The 19,276-nt window shown below is 39.9% G+C and overlaps 1 protein-coding gene across 2 annotated transcripts in view; it reads left to right on the forward strand.

Annotated features, from left to right (window-relative positions):
- The first annotated feature begins 8,805 nt into the window (after positions 1-8,805).
- Positions 8,806-19,276, forward strand: part of MLST8 (MTOR associated protein, LST8 homolog) — a 29,654-nt gene continuing 19,183 nt past the window's right edge. The window contains exon 1 of one of the 2 annotated variants that reach the window (XM_074197256.1): positions 8,806-8,947. The gene's annotated coding sequence lies outside the window, so the exon portion shown is untranslated. Of the gene's footprint in view, positions 8,948-15,645; positions 15,895-19,276 lie in introns of those variants that run through there. The other variant, XM_074197257.1, reaches the window with a different exon arrangement.

Genomic DNA, 19,276 nt, shown 5'->3' on the forward strand with positions numbered 1-19,276 from the left:
TAAAATGGCAAAGCATTCCAGTATCTTCGCCAAAAAAAGCAAAAAGCAAAAAACTCCAAAACCCATAGACTGTATTGGTTTGCTATGATCCAGAGGGTCATGGAAAGTCAGATACAACTGAACAACTAAATGGATTGGCACCTAGCACCTCCCCATTTGAGCTAAGACTCCACTTCCTAGCTCCTTTTCCAGTGCAAACTCCATACCCACAACTCCCTCCTATTCCTGCTTTTAGAGAGAGATGGGTCTCCAAGGACACAACAGAGACTCCTGTCATGAGGTTAGACCTCAAGGAGATGTACTTCTTTCTTCTTCTTCTTCTTCTTCTGCTTCTTCTTCTTCCTTCTTTCTTCTTCCTTCTTCCTCTTCTTCTTCCTTCTTCCTTCTTCTTCCTCTTCCTTCTTCTTCCTCTTCCTTCTTCTTCTTCTTCTTCCTCTTCCTTCTTCTTTTTCTTCTTTTTTTGCTAGTCAATGGTTAAGTGACTTGCCCAAGGTCAGACATATAGGTAATTATTAAGTGTCTGTGGTCGGATTTGAACTCAGGTCCTCCCGACTCCAGGGCCAGTGCTCTACTCACTGCGCCATCTACCTGCCCTGAGATGTACTTCTTTCAACAATCCTTTCTCCATATTCTATCTCAATTCATTTTTCAGTGGTTGGCTTAATCTCATCCCTTTATAATCTAATCATTTTCAACTCCGTATTACCTATTCCCATACTCTTCCTGGAATAATGGGATGGGGAAGATAGTTATAGAGGAAAAATCATACTTATTAATTGAAAATCTAATTATTAATAATAAAAGTAATAATTATGATTACAAGAGATTATAAAATATAAAACCAATAAAAACATTTCTTCCTTTCATTAGCAGGACATATGACTATGGAAACAGAATTCAGCTTATGCCATCAGATTCTATCACTGTATCAGTTGCTTTTGCTTAAATGGTTTTTTGTTTGTTACAAGGGAGTATTTACTTGTAAATGAGGGAGTATTAAAGGAAATTACCTTGGTGTGAAAGCAATTCAACAATAACATTGCTTTAAAATAACAAAATTATTTTTAAAAGAAAGTCATGTCTTAGTAACTCCTCTTATTTTTTTCTAAACAATTATTAACTTCATCATTCAACTGAAACTGCTCTCTCCAGAGTTACCAATGATCTCTTAAATACCAAATCTAATGACCTTTTTCTCAGTTCTTATTCTTAACTTCTTTGAAACACTTGATAATATGGAACACCTTCTCCCGAATAGTCTTTCCTCTCTAGGCTTTCATGATATCACTCTCTTTTGTATCTCCTTGTTTCTGTCTGAGCACTCCTCAGCTTCCTATGACATTTTTTCATTCAGGTCATTCTCACTGTGGATGTCTCTCAAGACTCTGGCCTTGACCCTCTTCTCTTTTTCTCCATAATGTCTCACATGGTGATCTAATCAGCTTTAGTAGGTTTAATTGTCAACTCTATGCAGATAATTTTCAGGTCAATATATATCCATCCTTTATCTTTCATATGAGCTCCAGCCTTACCCACCACTTTCCTTTTGAACATCTCAAACAGGATGCCCTATAGGGATCTCAAATTCATCATGACCAAAAATCTTGTTAACTTTCTCCTAGAATCTTCTCCTCTTCTAAGCTTCCATATTACTATCTAGAGTACTACCATCCTCTTGCTTACTCAGGCTCAAAACCTTGGAGTCATTCTTGACTGCTTAAATTCACAGTGATATTTGTCTTTCATTCTCGAAGAAGATCATGACATCAGGGAAGTGAATTGGATTTGAGTGAGAGAATGCTGTACAAAGTTACCAGCCCCAGTCTCTCCTCTGGAGTCATCTGAGTCTGGTGGTCAAATATGGATCAAGATGACTGGAGATGCCCGGGATGCTAGGCCATCAGGGGTAAGTTACTTGCTCAAGGTCACACAGCTAATGTCAATGGTCTCAGGTTACATTTGAACTCGGGTCCTCTTGACTCCAAGGGCTGGTTTGTTACCCATTTTATTGCCCTAGTTTTCACAATACATAGACAGTCTATTATCAAATCTTGTTTCTACCTTTACAACAGCTTTCATATTCATCTTCTCTCTACTCACAAAACCACCACTCTCACTATCCCCCAGGCCCCTATTCTCTCTTGCTTGAACTATTATAAAACCTTCTGACTGATTCAAGTTCAATCCATTCTTCCTTCAGCTATCAAAGATATTCTTACACCTTCTCTTCATGCATCTCTTTATGCAAACACATAGATGTTTACAAGCTTTCTCATTAGACTGTGAGTTCCTTGGGTCAGGTAGATGGCAAAATGGAAAGAGCATCAGTCCTGCTGTAAGAAGGACCTTAGTTCAAATTCATCCTCAGACACTTGATAGTGACCTATGTTATCTTGGGCACTTAACACCATTGCCTTGCAAAAACTAAAAACAAACACACACAAAACCAAAAAGCAAGACCATTTTCACTTTTATATCCTCAGAACAATGTCCAGCATATAGAGTTTATAATAAATGTTTATTGATAGACTAACTGATGGAATATCAAGATATTGTTATAATAGCCCCAAATTCATTTCCCTTTTTTGGGGAAGGTGATGGACTATTTAGTATTCTTTGTTTTTCCTGCATCTGTTCATGGGCTCCTGTGACTCTTGCTTCTTTTACAAAGTCCATATTGTTCTTCTAACACTTGAATGGGAGCTAGGGGCTCTTATCTACTTTTGGAGAAACCCTGAACACAAATGATACCATGATTTTTTCTAGCAAATTTTCCTGGAACAACTCCAAGCAGGCAATGATGAGCCAAAAAAAGAAAATGATACCATGGGACTGGATGAAAAGATGCTCCTTTAGATACTTCCAAACTAAAGTTTCTGCTGTTTAATCTCATGAAGTTTATTGGGGAATTCATCAAATTAAGCTGGGACTTCCTTGATTCAGTCCTGTTATAGATAAAATCCTGTATGTAATAGTGGTCTTACACAATAGACTACTTGTTTTCAAGTTCTAGGCTCCAATTTGGCAGTAGTTTATTCTGCAGAGACCCTGGTAACAATCTAGGCAAGCTAGTAATCTAAGGAATAATTTTTTAATTGTGTGTTGGGACAAACAGCTATTACAATTATTTGAAAAGTGGTGCTAATGGTGGAAAAAGATTCTCACTCAGGGCTACTGGTTTAGGACCACATATTGTATTTGATAAGGAAAACATGGAAAGGATGTTCCATTATGCTGTATCCTCTAAGGAGGTATAAGATACTGAATAAGGCATACAAGAGGAAAGATAATGCAGTTGTTATGCTGTATGAGCTGTCTGAAATTGGAAATTTGCAGATCCTCTAAGAGATAACTAGAAAGGAAGATACTTGAAAATAAGTTAATTTGTCATCAGTGACTAGGAAACAGGGAACAACTTTATCACCTGAGAGGTGATAAATGGACTGAGAAGACTGTACATAAGAGGTAGAGAAAAGATGCCTTGCTCAGCAACAAGTGATAGCACCCATTATGTGAAGTTTATAGAAATACAAAAAGAGGCAAAAGGCAGTCCCTACCCTTAAGAAGCTCATGATCTATGGGGGGGGGGGAGGACGCAGGATAAACAAATATGAACAAACAAGCTCTATACAGGATGAATAGGAAAAATTAAGAGAAAGAACTAAAATTGAGAGGGGTTGGGAAAAGCTTCTTGTAGAAGATGGGATTTTAGTTGGGACTTAAAGGAAGCCAGAGAAGCTAGTAGACTGTGATCTGGAGGGAGATTATTCCAGGAATGCAGGACAGTCAGAGAAAAGGCCCAGAGTCAAAAGATGGAGTTTCTTGTTCATAAAACAGCCAGGAGGCCAATGTCAATGTCCAGATTATCAGGCAAAATGATTGGAAGATAGGAACTGGGTTTGAAACCAAACAGAATTCTAGAGGTGGTAGGGACACATTGGAGTTGATTGATTGAGGTCGGGGAGGGATGGTGTGCTCAGACTTGTGCTTTAGGAAGGTCAACTTGACAAATATGGATGGAAGTACGGAGAAATAAGAGACAGACCCACCAGCAGGTTATTGAGGTTTCAGTGATCCTGTTCACAGTTGCAAAGTCTAGTCCTTTATGACAGATTGTTAATCAACATGTTACAGTTATAGGAGTATAAGTATGAAAATTCCAGTCATTTTCAGGGTGCATCACTGCCCAAAAGGTGTCCTGGTTAGGACATGCCACATGAATACATGAATGTGGTGAGGGTGTTTGGGGACTGATGCAGATAAATGTAAATGATAACTGCTGAGCCTCAGGGAACCTGTCTTTGCCTTCTATTTCTCATGGGGGGGGGGGGGGGACTGACCAATGAGGGGTTGATTCAGGGAGCATGCTCAATAGTTTCTGTCTGCTGGCAATCCAGGCAAGCTAATCTAAGGAGCAAGCTGAGGAGTGTATGAGCTGATGAGATATATATACCTGCCTCTCTCTCTCTACATATAGGTAAAATTACCTATATGTAGAGAGAGAGAGAGAGAGAGAGAGAATAAGAGAGAGAATATGTGTGTGTGTGTGTGTGTGTGTGTGTGGTGGGGGAGAGATCTAGAACAAAGTAATTGTTTTGGGTAAAATCTCTTTCATGAGTATTAGAAGAGAAGCACCCTTAAATAAAACAGGAATAGTCAAAGAGATTGGAGGAGTAAGATCAAAATTGTGCTTGGCATGGACCAGTCAGTCAACTTGAATTCTCCCAATTAAGTATGGGTTTCCCAGAGAGGAGTATGCCAAACTGCTACAAATCAAAGCCCTGTCCCTGGCTTCTTGTGACTCCTCTTGTTCTGTGCTCACTCTTCTGTTTCATCCTATGTCAATAGTTTCTTCTTCTGCTATCTTCTTAATGACTTTCTAATGACTCAAGTTACAGCATCCTAGTGGTCAGTGACTCATACCTTATGAGGCAAAAACCTAAGAAAGCCTTCTTTCCATTGCACCTGAATAGCTCATCAGCTCATAAACTTCCCAGATTTAAAGAAACCTTATCAATTCAAGGATCTTTCATCTAGAGATGGAAAATGGAGACCCAGAGAGGTACTTTGACCAAGGACACACAGGTAATGAGAAATACTAAAACAGCAAGTCTTTGAATTCAATAGGTATATTTGTGCATTCCACCACATCACCCTGTTGCCCATTATGCCCATTCTCATTACCTTTATCCTGGTTTTTGACCCTATTCTGTTGAAGCTTACCTATTTTTTAAGAGTCTAAGTCTAGTTACTTGCCCTCATCTTCTCATGGATATGATGTCTAGTTTTCTGCTCAGGAGTTGTATATTTATTTGCTTTCTAAGGCTGCTATCTCTATTAGAGCCTGTATTTCTATCTGTCCTCGTTTAGATGTCAGCCTATCTCTTCAAGATTTAAATAGTTCCACTTGGGTGCCCATCTACCTCTTTCAGGATCTGGGTGTTTCTGTCTTCACTTCATGACCTAGGAGGCTATATTCCTCAAAAGTCCTGGATGTTGGTCTGTGTCCTCTGATCCTTCATTTTTTGTCCCTTTCAGGGCCTAGATGTCTACCAGTCCCAGTCAGGACCTCTGATTCCTCAGTGCATAAATACTTATTTCTCCCTTTCAGAGGTAAATTATTAGATCATAGAATGAAAGGATCAGAGATACCTGGAGATGGAAGGGACTTCAGGGACAATCTAGTTAAACACCCATTAGACAGATGAGAAAAAGAGAGACCTAGGAAGAGTAAGTGATTTGTCCAAGGTCACACAGATGTTAAAATCAGTAGGAACAAGTTCTTTGACTCCAAAGCTTATGCATTCTTTTTGCACTGTGCCATATCTCCTTGGATATAGTACCTGTCCTCTACATTCCTAGATGTCCACCTTTTCTCTAATGACCCCTTATGTCTATTTGTCATTTTCAAATCCTAATGATTAAACCTCACTATCTTATCTGTCTCTACCCTTCAGAACAGGATGTCTGCCCCTCCCCCCCAAGTCATTAAGGTGGCTCAGTGGATAGAGCATAGGACCTGGAGTCAGGAGGACCTAAATTCAAATCTGGCCTCAGACACTTAATGATTTCCTAGCCTTGGGCATGTCACATAACCAAATCCAGCCTCAAAACACTTACTAGCTGCGTGATCTTGGGTAAGTCATTTAACCTTCTATGTCTAAAGTGATGTCTGTCCTTCATTCTCCAAGAAGACCATGTTATCAGAAAGGTGATGCCATTACAAGCACATGAATTGGATTTGAGTGAGGAGATGGTGTACTAAGTCACCAGCCTCACTTTCTCCTCCAGAGTCATCTGAGTTTAGAAGCCAAATATGGATCAGGACTACTGGCAGTGCTCTGAATTTGAGGTAATCAAAGTTAAGTGACTTGAGAGCTAGTGATTTAATAAGCTTTTATTAACGGGTAGCTAGGTAGTACAGTGCCAGCTCTGGAATCAAGAGGACCTGAGTTCAAATTCAGCTTCTGACTCTTACTAGCTATGTAACCATGGGCAAATCATTTAGCCCACTTACCTCAGTTTTCTCCTTTGTAAAATGAACTAGAGAAGGAAATGCCAAACCACTCTAGTATCTTTGCCAAGAAAACCTCAAATTGGATCACAGAGAGTCAGAATTGATTGAAATAATTCAACAACAAATTAAATTGGATACTGTGCTAGGTACTAGGGATAATAAAGACAAAAGGAAAAAATAATACTTGCCCTTAAGAAGTTTACAGTTTACTGAGAGGATACCATATTATGCAACTAGGTGAACATAGCATGATGGGGGGAGATAACATCAAAGCTGATCAGGAAAATAACCTATAAGTTGACCCTTGAAGAAAAGAAAGAAGTCTAAATATTGAGGGTTCAAAGGATTATAACACAAGTGTAGGGAAATAGCCTGGGTACAGGTTTATATGTGAAAGATGGAAAGTTCCTGTTATAGTTTGCAAAACAGTTTGGATGATATATAGAACACACAAAGAGGAAGGTGAAATAATGCTGGAAAGGCATCCCCAGGTTAGGGAGAGACTTAATTGCAAGTGAAGGAATTTGTGTCTTATCTTAGAGGGAATAAGTAGCCACTTATGAATTTTTAGTAAGGAAATAGCATGGTCAGACATTATTAGGAAGTATTTTTGGTGGCAATATGTGAAGGATGATAGCAGGGATAGAGAAGAGACTGGAAGCAGGGAGACTTTAATGGAAAGCTAACTGTAGCTACTCCATGGGAAAAAGAGAAGGGCCTGAATTAGGGAGGTGGCCCAGTGAGAGAATGGATTCCAGAAACCTTATATGTAGAGAGAGAGAGAGAGCCAACAACACTCAGCAATTGATTGTTTGGAAGAAAAAGAATGACAGCTGAATGATGGTTTTCAATAGGAATAGGAAGTTTGTAGCAAGGACAGGTTTGGGTATCTAGGAAGAGGTGCCTGACTGGGTGCCCAACCTGGGGTCAGGAAGACTCATCTTTCTAAATTCAAATCAGACCTCTTATTAGCTATGTGACTTTAGACAAGACATTTAACCTTGTTTGCCTCAGTTTCCTCATCTGTAATGAACTGAAGAAGGAAATGGAGAAGTACTCTAGTATCTTTGCCAAGAAAACCCTAAATGAAGTCATGAAGAATTTGATATAACTGAACAACAATAAAGGTTAGGTACTTGAGTAGTAAGAAGACAAAGAGTTCAATTTTGGACATGTTGAATCTGAGATGAAGGAAAGGGGTAGTGCCCTAAAAAAAGGTTCAGTGGGCAATTAGGTGTTCATGAGACTTGAAATTCAGGAAAGATATCAGTCAATAGTCAACAAGAAATTACTGGCATTTAATTATAAAATAGGCACTGTGATGAGCACCATGGACACACACACAAAATTTTAAAAAGTCTCAGGAGACTGGAAATACATACATATATATGTAACATAAACATGTGTGTATGACTGTATGGAAAGAGAGAGAGAAGGGGAGGATAAAGGAGAGGAGGAAGGGGGAAGAGGAAAAGGAAAGACAGAGATCGACAAATAGAAATTATAGAAAGAAAAGAGAAAGGACAGGCTTTGGGAACACACTGTTCATGACAGGCAGGAGAAGCAGGGCAAGCTTCTAGAAGGAGGGCGTGGCCAGTGATGTCAAAGAGCTCCAGAAGAATAGAAATATAAGATCCAAGCCCTGGCGTTTATCAATTAAGAGACTGTGGGTGGGCATTTGCCTTGTAAAAACCTAAAAAAAAAAAAAAAAGAGACTGGGTGACCTCAGCTTGCCGGATGCAAGGCAATCTAATAGGGATCCAGGGGTTGCCCTTCATCGGAGGATGGCATAACTGGGGAGAGAAGGGGGGGTTCAATCGAGGGCTAGGAGATGCAAAGAAGGGTGGGTGAGGGGGTGATTTATGGCCTCCATTTAATCTCCCCATTCAAGTCCGCAGGTGGGTCCTGGGGGGAGGCGGGGAGGGGGCGTGAAGCTGCAGTGGGGGGAGGAGCCATCCACCTGCAAGGAGCCCAGGCCGAGTCGAAATGAGAGGACATGGATGTGCGGGGGATGCGGTCAAGTCCATTGCCTCTCCGAGGTCACGTGCTCGCATTCCCCCCCCCCCCCCCCGCAGGAGGGAGGAAAAGCTGCTCCATGAACTCCCAGGGACGGGTAATGCCACCGGGGTGTCGGCACTGCCCGGCTGAGGATGGGGAAAGAGGGGGAGGGGCCGGGGGCCCAGATGACTCATTACTATGCAGATGAGACGCCGCGGGGGCAGCCCCGGGGAGTCCGAAGGAGACCAGCCCCCCCCACGCGCCGAGCCATGGTTTCACCCGGCTTCCCTGCCCCTGTGCTCCCATGGTTTCGCCCTGGAGCTAGAAGAATCCAATCGATGACTCTGTGCTCAGGCTCGCCGCCCATCGACTCGCTCCGACTCTGCCAGCCGTCCTGACCCCCGGTGGAGCGGGGCTCCTCGTGTGAGTGAGGTACGGTGCCTGGGCCCCTGCGGCCGGGGGCTCGGGAGGCAGGCCGAGCGGCGTGCGGGCCCGGGCGGGGGAAGCCCCGAGGAGCCGGGGCGGGACGGAGCCGGGGCCGGGACGGAGCCCGAGGCGCCTCGGGAGCCTCGAAACCCCCGCCCCGCCGGCTCGGCTGTAGCGGGCTGAGCATGCGCCATGGCGGCGGCCCCTCCCCCACCCCTTTGCGTGCTGTGCGCCTGCGCTTCGCGGGGCTGCGCCATTCCCTGGCCCGGCAGGCGGCTGCTGCCCCCTTGCGGTCAGAGTGCGAACCGCGGGGCTGCCCCGGGCTCTGAGTGGGGGAAGGGGGGCTCCTTCCTTCTCTGGAGGCTCCAGGAACGACCTCATGCGGGGAAGCGAGGAGGACCTGGGTTCAAATCCGGCCTCAGACACTTCATAATGACCTAGCTGTGTGGCCTTGGGCGAGCCGCTTAACCCCATTGCCTTGCAAAAAACCTAAAAATAAAAGATTCTGAGCATTGCAGGTGAGAAGGGACCATGTAAGGGGCAGCTAGGTAGCGTAGTGGATAAAGCACCAGCCCTGGAGTCAGGAGGACCTGGGTTCAAATTCGGCCTTAGACACTTCATAATGACCTAGCTGTGTGGCCTTGGGCAAGCCGCTTAACCCCATTGCCTTGCAAAAAACCTAAAAAAAAAGATTCCAAGCATTGCAGGTGAGAAGGAACCATGTTACAGGGATGGGGGGGGGGGGGTAGGAAAATGTGGAACTCAAAATCCTACAGAAAATAAAGTTGAAAACTATCTTTACATGTAATTGGGGGAAAAAAACCAAAAATTCAAGAAAAAATAGGTAGTGAAGCAGAGTATATATGGACTAGGCCTTACTCAAGTCAGAATTGTTTGTTCAGGTTCAATATGGAAACAGAATGAGACAGGCACTTAACTATGGAGCTAAGTACTGAATAACTGGGTCTGGAGTCAGGAAGATCTAAGTTGATATATGGCCTCATACTTACTGTTATGATCCTGGACAAGTCATCTGATTTTTGGTTTTCTCAATTCCCTCAATTATATTAATTTTTTAAAAATTTTATCAAGGCATTGGGGTTAACTGACTTGCCCAAGGTCACAAAGCTAGGTCATTATTAAGTGTCTGAGGTCAGATTTAGGGTTTTCTTAGGTGTTTGATTTTTTTGGCAAGACAATTGGAGTCAAGTGGCTTGCCCAAGGTCAAACAGCTAGGTAATTATTAAATGTCTGAGGTCGGATTTGAACTCAGGGTCCTCCTGACTCCTGAGCCAGTGCTCTATCTGCTGCTCCACCTAGCTGCCCCCTGTTCCTTCCATTATAAAACAAGAATACTATCATCTATCTCCCAGGTTTGTTGCAAGGTTCAAATGAGATGTTTTTAAAAAGCACTTTGCATATCCTTCCATAGCTGGAGGATATTCAATAAAATACAGTGAAGCTCTCCACCAGCCAGATTTCAGAGAACACCTGCAGTTTCTCCTGTCTGTTTTGTACTTAGGGCAATGAGGAAGCCAGTTTAACAATCTGAACCTCTGGTCATTTTAGTATGTCAGGTTTCAAGGATGTTTCAATATATTTTTTAATGATTTAACCAAAATTTCATATTTAATTAAATTTCTTTTTTTTGCATAAGCATGATGCATTTACCCATCATATTTAATAGAATTTGTCAGTTAAAATCAGTCAACATATATATGTACACACACACACACACACACACACACTCTCTTACATACACACACATATGTACACAGAGAGTTATATTAAAGACCTCTCTTTGGTTTTATCAACTATAATCTTAGGTCACTAAAGACATTTTTAAAAAATTTAAATATTTTATTTGTTTATCCAATTACATGCAATGGTAGTGCTAACCAATCTTTTTTTTTTGTAAGGTTTTGAGTTTTACAATTTTTCTCCCTCCCTCCCCCCTCCCCCTGACAGAAACAATCTAATATAATCTCTATATTTATAACCATGCTAAACATAGATCAATATTGAACATATGAGAAGAATCATCCAAATAAGAGGGAAAAAAAGTGACATAAGACAACTTGTAAAATTTGAAAATAATAAGCTTTGGTCTTCATTAAAACTTTACAGTTCCTTCTTTTGATATGGATGGTATTTTCCATCACAAGTCTTTGTTGTCTTTGATTATTATACTATTGAAATGAACAAGGTTATCATGTTTGATCATTACCCTGTGTTGTTGTTGTTAATGCGTGTAACATCTTTCTGGTTCTGCTCATTTTCCATCACAAGTCTTTGTTGTTTTTGATTATTATACTATTGAAATGAACAAGGTTATCATGTTTGATCATTACCCTATGATGTTGTTGTTAATGCGTGTAACATCTTTCTGGTTCTGCTCATTTCATTCAGCATCAGTTCATCCATATAAAGATATTATTTTCAAAAAATATTTGATTTTCCCCCCAATTACTTAAAAAAAGGTAAAAATTGTCTTTATAAGTAATTTTGTGTTTCAAATTTTCCCTTTCCTTTCCTCACCTCCCCCCTCCCTGAAACAGTAAGCAAATTGATATAGATTGTACATGTTCAATCATGTAAAACATAGTAGTACTATCTTAGTCATGTTGTGAGAAAAGACACAGACCTTAAGAAAAAAAAACCAGAAAAAAACAGAGTAAGCAGAAAAATAGTATGTTTTGATCTCTTTCTCCATCAATTCTTTTTCTGGGGGTGAATAGGATTTTTCATCATTAGTCCTTTATAATTGTCTTGGATTCTTGTATTGCTGAGAATAGCTAAGTCATTCACCTTAATGGTTGAAATTCAGTTTTTACAGAAAATGTCTGATAAAAGCCTCATTTCTCAAATACTTAGAGAACTGAGTCAAATTTTTAAGAATACAAATCATTAGAACAGAACTAGAGGAACATCGTAGACTCTAACAGCAACATGGGGGTCATGATCAACCTTAATGGATTTGCTCATTCCATCAATGCAATAATCAGGGACAATTTTAGGGTGCCTGCAATGGAGAATACCATCTATATCCAAATAAAGAACTATAGAGTTTAAACAAAGATCAAAGTCTATTACCTTCAATTTTTAAAAAAAAGTCTTATGTAATACATAATTTTGCTATCACTAGCACTTTATTTTCTCCTCAAGGATATGATTTCTCTCTCAACCCATTCAATTTTGATCATTGTATAGCATGGAAGCAACATAAAGATTATCAGAATGCCTTCTGTGGGGGGGGGGAGAATGTAAAATTCAAAACTACAAAAAATGATAGTAGAGGGGCAGCTAGGTGGCGCAGTGGATAAAGCACCGGCCCTGGTGTCAGGAGTACCTGGGTTCAAATCCAGTCTCAGACACTTAATAATTACCTAGCTGTGTGGTCTTGGGCAAGCCACTTAACCCCATTTGCCTTGCAAAAACATAAAAAGAGAAATGATAGTAGAAACTACTATTTTTTATAATTGGAGAACAAATAAAATATTTTTTAAAAAAGAATACAGGGGCGGTTAGGTGGCACAGTGGATAGAGCACCTGCCCTGGAGTCAGGAGTACCTGAGTTCAAATCCGACCTCAGACACTTAATAATTACCTAGCTATGTGGCCTTGGGCAAGCCACTTAACCCTATTACCTTGCAAAAAGGAAAAAAGAATGCAAATCATTCCCAAAATGATAAAATGGCCAAAGGATATGAACAGGTAGTTTTCGGACAAAGAATTCAAAGCTATCTACAGTCATATGATCATCATACAGTATTATAAATTGTGTTCAATGTTTTCCTCCACTTTTTTTTTTTTTTTTTTTTTTTAGGTTTTTGCTAGGCAATGGGGTTAAGTGGCTTGCCCAGGGCCACACCGCTAGGTAATTATTAAGTGTCTGAGGCCGGATTTGAACCCAGGTACACCTGATTCCAAGGCCGGTACTTTGTCCACTGCACCACCCAGCTGCCCTCCTCACTTCACTTTTGATGAGTTCATTTAAGGCTTTCTAGACTCATCATTTCTCATAGCACAGTAGGATGCCATTACAATCAAATACTACATGAGGCGGCTAGGTGGCGTAGTGGATAAAGTACCGGCCTTGAAATCAGGAGTACCTGGGTTCAAATCCGGTCACAGACACTTAATAATTACCTAGGGGTGTGGCCCTGGGCAAGCCACTTAACCCCATTTGCCTTGCAAAAAAAAAACAATCAAATACTACAACTTATTTATTTATTCCCCAGTCAATGAATATTCCCCTGAATTTCTAATTCTTTGCCACTACAAAAAGAGCTCCTGTAAATATTTTGTGCAATTGGGTTCTTTCCCCTTTTTTTTTAATTCTCTTTGGGATACAGATCTAGTAGTGGTATTGCTGGATCAAGGAATATGTAGTTTTATAGCACTTTGGGCAAAGTTCCAAATTGCTCTCCAGAATGATTGGATTAGGGCAGCTAGGTGGCACAGTAAAATACCAGCGCTGAAGTCAGGAGGACCTGAATTCAAATATGACCTTAGACATTTAATAATTGTGTAGCTGTGTGCCCTTGGGCAAGTCACTTAATGCCATTGCATTGCATAAAAACAAAACAAAAAAAAAACAAACCAGAATGATTGGTTTAGTTCACAGCTCCATCAGTGGGTACATTAGTATCCCAGTGTTCCTTTCCAATATTCATTATTTTCCTTTTATGTATTATTATCCAATATGATAGGTATGATACTTCAGAGTTGTTTTAACTCATCTTTCTCCAATCAATAATGATTAAGAGCAAGTTTTTACATGACTAGATAGTTTGATTTTTTTTGTCTGAAAACTGACTGTTCATAACCTTTGACCAATTATCATTTGGGCAATGATTTGTATTCTTATAAATTTGACTCAGTTCTTTGTTTTGTTTTGCAAGGCAATGGCCAAGGTCACTCAGCTAGTAATTATTAAGTGTCTGAGGTCAAATTTGAACTCAGGACCTTCTGACTTAGGGTCGGTGCTCTATCCACTGTGCCACCTAGCTGCCCCTCAGTGCTTTATATATTCGAGAAATGAAACCTTTATCAGAGACACTTGCTGTAAAAATTGTTTCCTGTCTTTCTGCTTTCCTTCTAATCTTGGTTGCATTGGTTTTGTTTGATCAAAACCTTTTAAATTTATTATAATCAGAATTTTACATCTAATAATGCTCTTGGTTTCTTGTTTAGTCACAAATTCTTCCCTTCTCCATAGATCTGACAGTTACACTATTCCTTGCTCTCCTAATTTGTTTATGGTCTTATTCTTTATGTTTACATCATGTATCCATTTTGATTTTATCTTGGTATATGGCATAAGATGTGGGTCTATACCTAATTTCTGTCATATTATTTTCCTAGTTTTTGTCAGATAATGAGTTCTTGTCCAAAAAGCTGAGGTTTTTGAGTTTATCAAGCACTAGATTACTATGGTTTTTTACCATTTAGTCTTGTGTGACTACTGCATTCTACTGAGATACTTCTTTGTTTCTTAGCCAATACCATATTGTTTTGATGATTACTTCTTTATAATATGGTTTGAGATCTGGTATGGTCAGGCTACCTTTCTTCAATTTTTTTTTCATTAATTCTCTAGCTTTTCTTGACTTTTGTTTTTACAATTGAATTTTATTTTAATTTTTTTCTAGCTCTATGAAATGATTTTTTTGGCAGTTTGATTGGTTTGACACCAAATAAGTCAATTAATTTAGGTAGAATTATCATTTTATTTTACTGACTTGGCCTTCCCATGAGCAATTAATATTTTGCCAGTTGACTTTATTTGTGTGAAAAATATTTTGTAATTGTGATGATATAGTTCCTGGCAGTTGCATGAGTGTATCTGGATTATTGTATCAATATCTGGATTACTGTATACATACCTGGATTATTGTATCAATCTCCTACTTGATCTCCCTACCTACAGTCTCTCCCGTCCCTAGTTCATCTTCCACATAGCTATCTAAGGAATAGTTCTGACCATTTGTCTCTCCTAGGTTCACACATCTTCGATGGTTCCCTGGTCACTTTAGGATAATATCAAAATTTCTTAGCCTGACCTTCTGGCCCAAACCAGGCTTATTATATATTAGTCTCATTCACATGATCTGCATTTGAGCCAAACTGAACTATCTTTGCACAGGTCACTTCCCAGTGCCTACAATGCATTGTTTTCTTACTTCTTCGTTCAAGGTTGCTTTCAGCTTTGTTGCTATGCCCTCAGAGTAAACTTCCCTTCTTTGAAAATTACCTTTTAATTATTTTTTGTGGACTTTTTAATCACTCTTTAGAATATAAACTTCCTTAAGGGCTTTTCATCCCTATTGTATCTTTTCATCCCTAATACCTAGCACTGTGTTTTGTGCCTAGTATAAGTGAAGTTGGACACCCCAAGGCAGATTTTGTTTGTAATTTCTCACCTTCCCTCATTTCTCATCCTCCTTCAGCAGTTGTGAAGTTTATTTTTTTAAGTGGTCAAAACTAAGCAAAAGCAGAAGGCAATAAGTCTGATGTTTGTATATCAGTCATTCTTCTTGTCTATGGATGGGCTGCCATTGGCAGGGATTTTGCACTTTTCTTAAGTTATTTGTTGTACTGGTCAGTTTTGAATTATGGATTAATAGAGCAGAATGTCATCTTATGGGTATTTTAAGTAGCTTTTCCAGTAAGGAGTATATGTTTGCATTGAGCCATTCACACTTTCACAACAGGTCACTTGGATCTGGATTCATCCTTGTGCAGGAAACCAATCTTCCTTCTGCTTCATCTGAGAAAAGCAAATGCTCCTTTAGACCACTGAAGCATCATATACCCAACAGCCCAACCTCTCACCACCAGGGCCACAGACACAAGTCAGACAGGAAGCAAGTATATTGTCCACAACAGCTTATCTTCTGGTTACTCTTCTTCTGTTATCTTGGACTACTGCAAAGAAATTGGCATCAAGTGTGAGTTCACCTGGGTACTCAAGCACCAGTTGTTAACTGACTCAGATGCTCAACCTGATCTCTTTTCCTTCTCTACCCCATTCTTCCCTGGTGTTGAAGATTGAGAAATCTGATACTCTCTTTTGCAGTCACAGGAAGCTAGAGAATGGAAGCTCATCTAGCTGTTCTTTGCCCTATCCTCTCTGTTCAGCAAACTTCTATCTCTTCCTCTTCAAAATCAAGACCACAGTTGGTAAAGCATGCACATCCTTCCCCAGCTCTATCTCATCCACCTCAGCTGCCCCTTTCCTGGTCCTTATCCTCTGCTCTGCCTAGTACCCCTGTGTTGTCACTAACAAAGTTCACTTTATCTAGTAGAGCTCTAGTGAACTCTCTCTACTGAATGCTTTTCTTGTGTATCCTAACAGAATGTGTCACAAAAAAAGTACAGGAATACTTCTTGACCTTTCCTCCACTTCCATTACTTGATAAACTTTACTCCTGTAAGATTAAGTTAATCTGAGGCAGCACATATTTACTAGTCTCCAACTAATTCTTCCTTTCTCAAGAATTCAATATCCTATATATGGATTTCCTTTCCATTCCAGTCCTTTCCCATATACTTGGGTACTTCAATAAACATGTTTATTTCTCATCAAACACATTGTTCTTCTATTTCATCAACCTCTTCCAACTCACATGGCTTACTTCTTCAACTCTGCTGTTCACCATAGGAGGCATTCTCTCAGTCTTAGCTTAACCTTTGACTTGCTCCTTTGCTATTCCTTACTTTACAGTTTTTTATTATATCATCTCTTTTTGCTTCATTCCTCCTAAATCTGTTCTTTGCCTTCACTGTGACCCCTGAGCCTCTTTTCTTCATCTATTCTTTCAGTCCAGGTCATGATCCCTCACTTTCTTCCTTTGAAATCTAGACTGTACAGTTAGCCTGTTCAATTATACACTGTCCTTTATATCTGAATCCTTTCCCCTTTTGTCCTGTTGCCACTCATGACTTGCCAAATTTTAGTCTTGTTAAATGTCAGTAGATGAAATTGTACAACCACCATCTGGATCTATGCCAAATTTATGTTACCTAATTTCCACAGGGCCTTCACTTCTGCATAGGAGTCCTTCAATTCTTTCCTGACTGATGTGAGATTGCATTTCCTGTCAAGTTTCTCCCAAACTTTCTCTTTCCTCAAGTGTCTTATGCTGCCCTTACTCCTGTCCTTTTCAGAAGAGGACCCAAGCTCCTGTTTTATAAGAAAAATTGTCTACCACATCTACCTCAACACTTCATCAGCTTTTAACTAAGCATAGAATTTATGCCAGGCACCAGATTAGGGGGAAGAGGTACAAAGACAGAATGAAATAATCCTTGTCTTTGAACTCAAAAGTTCAAATTTGATTAAAGTTAATACCATATCCACATAGATGTGTATTTAAAAGATATGTATATATATATATATATATATATAGAGAGAGAGAGAGAGAGAGAGAGAGAGAGAGAGAGAGAGAGAGAGAGATTATATATTATATATACATATACACAAACACACAAAATAAATCCCAGGTATTTTCCTGGGAGGAGACATGAGCTGGGAGGAGGGCTCTGGGGAAAACTTCATATCTTAGTACATGCTTGACCAAGCTTACAAGGAAGCTTGTGATTCAAGGAGGCAGAGAGGAGGATGGCCCAGATAAGGGCGTGACTGGGAGAGGTAGAGGGGCAGCTCCCCGCAGAGTACTTGCAGAGGAATCATAGGGCAGCTGGAGCCCTCCTGGGAAGGTTTCTAAGTGTCAGACAGAAAACTTCGTGGTGGATCCTAGAAGCAATAAGAAAGCACATGAGCTTCTTCCCTGGGTTATGTCACCAAATTCCTCTACCATGTTTCCTCCCTTTCTCTCCTTTTCTGCTCTAGTCTCTTTAATAAGATGGGGCCCTTAACTTTGTAAAGGCCAGTTTTTAATTTTTGTCCACCTCTCCTTGTTTCTTCAGGGAACTTAACCTTCTACACTCCTCCCTCATAATCAGTCTCTCCCCGATATTGATTCCTCTCTTGCTTTTCATAAACATGCCCATTTTTTCACCATTCTTTCACCAAGCTTTTGATCTGTATCTTGTCCTTTTAAATCTAAACTCCTTGAAAAATAACATCTAACTCATTTCTTGCATTCTACTTCTTTTTCAGCCATCTGACTTCACTACTAACCTTTTATTGAAACTTATTATTTCCAAGATTATCAGTGATCAGTTAATTGTCAAATTCTTAGTTTTCTCTCAGTATTCTTCCTCCTTTATTTTCCTTGCAATTTTTGACATTGTCAGCCCCATTCCCTTGGTTTCCATCACAGAGGAATTGATCTCATTCAGTCTAGTACTAAATTTCTTAAAAAGAGAGGGACTAACTAAGCAGCAGCTAGGTGGCACAATGGATAGAGCACCAGCCCTGGTCTCAGGAGGACTTGAGTTCAAATGTGGCCATAGAAACTTAATAATTAGCTAGTGTGTGACCTTGGGCAAGTCACTTAATCCCATTGCCTTAAATAAATTTAAAAAAAAAAAAGAGAGACCAGGCTAGTAGGAATACTTGAGCTTCCCATGATTTCTATAATAAAGTTCTTTCCACACCTACCAAACTAGTTTCCTTTTCTCGATCACACAGTTTAACAAATATTGTTAAGCTTCTTGTAGTGCATTTTCCACCTCCTAGGTATGGTTATCATTTAGTTCTTGGACCTCTTCTTTCTCTATACTTGCCCTTTTGCTCAGTAAATTCAGTCATCAACTCTGCACAGATGATTTCCCAGTCTAGAGATTTAGCTTGGATGTATTTTTTTGAACACTATTCCAGCTGCTTGCTCTCCACTGTCTGGATGTCCTACTGGCATCTCAGATTCAACATGCCCAAAAGAGAATTGATTATCTTCTTCCTCCTAATTGACTCTTCTAAATGTCCTTATTTCTTCAAAAAAAAAATTCCATTGCTACTTTTGTTTCTATCTGACCTTTATTTCTAAATACATCTTTTCCTAGTACCCTACCCAGGAAGCAGTCCTTTGTAATAAAAAAGAAGAAAACAATCAGTTCACCAACAGATCTGTGGAGTCAAGGTCTGTACTCATTCCTGCCCTACCTATTTATTCAGAAAAAAAGAAATCCTTTTGCTCATCACTTCTTCAAGGTCATTATGATTATCCAGCATTCAGTTTTGTTGGATTAGTTTTCTTTTAAATAAATATTAATTTTTATATCGCCAATACTTTACCATGTATCACTCATCTCTCTCTTTCTAGAGATGTATTACTAGCTGTGTGATCTTGGGTAAGTCACTTAACCCTGCCTCACATCCAGGTCCATCTCCAGTCATCCTGATTCATATCTGGCCACTGGACTCAG

Source organism: Macrotis lagotis, chromosome 8, assembly GCF_037893015.1.
Source record: "Macrotis lagotis isolate mMagLag1 chromosome 8, bilby.v1.9.chrom.fasta, whole genome shotgun sequence".
NCBI lineage: Eukaryota > Metazoa > Chordata > Mammalia > Peramelemorphia > Peramelidae > Macrotis > Macrotis lagotis.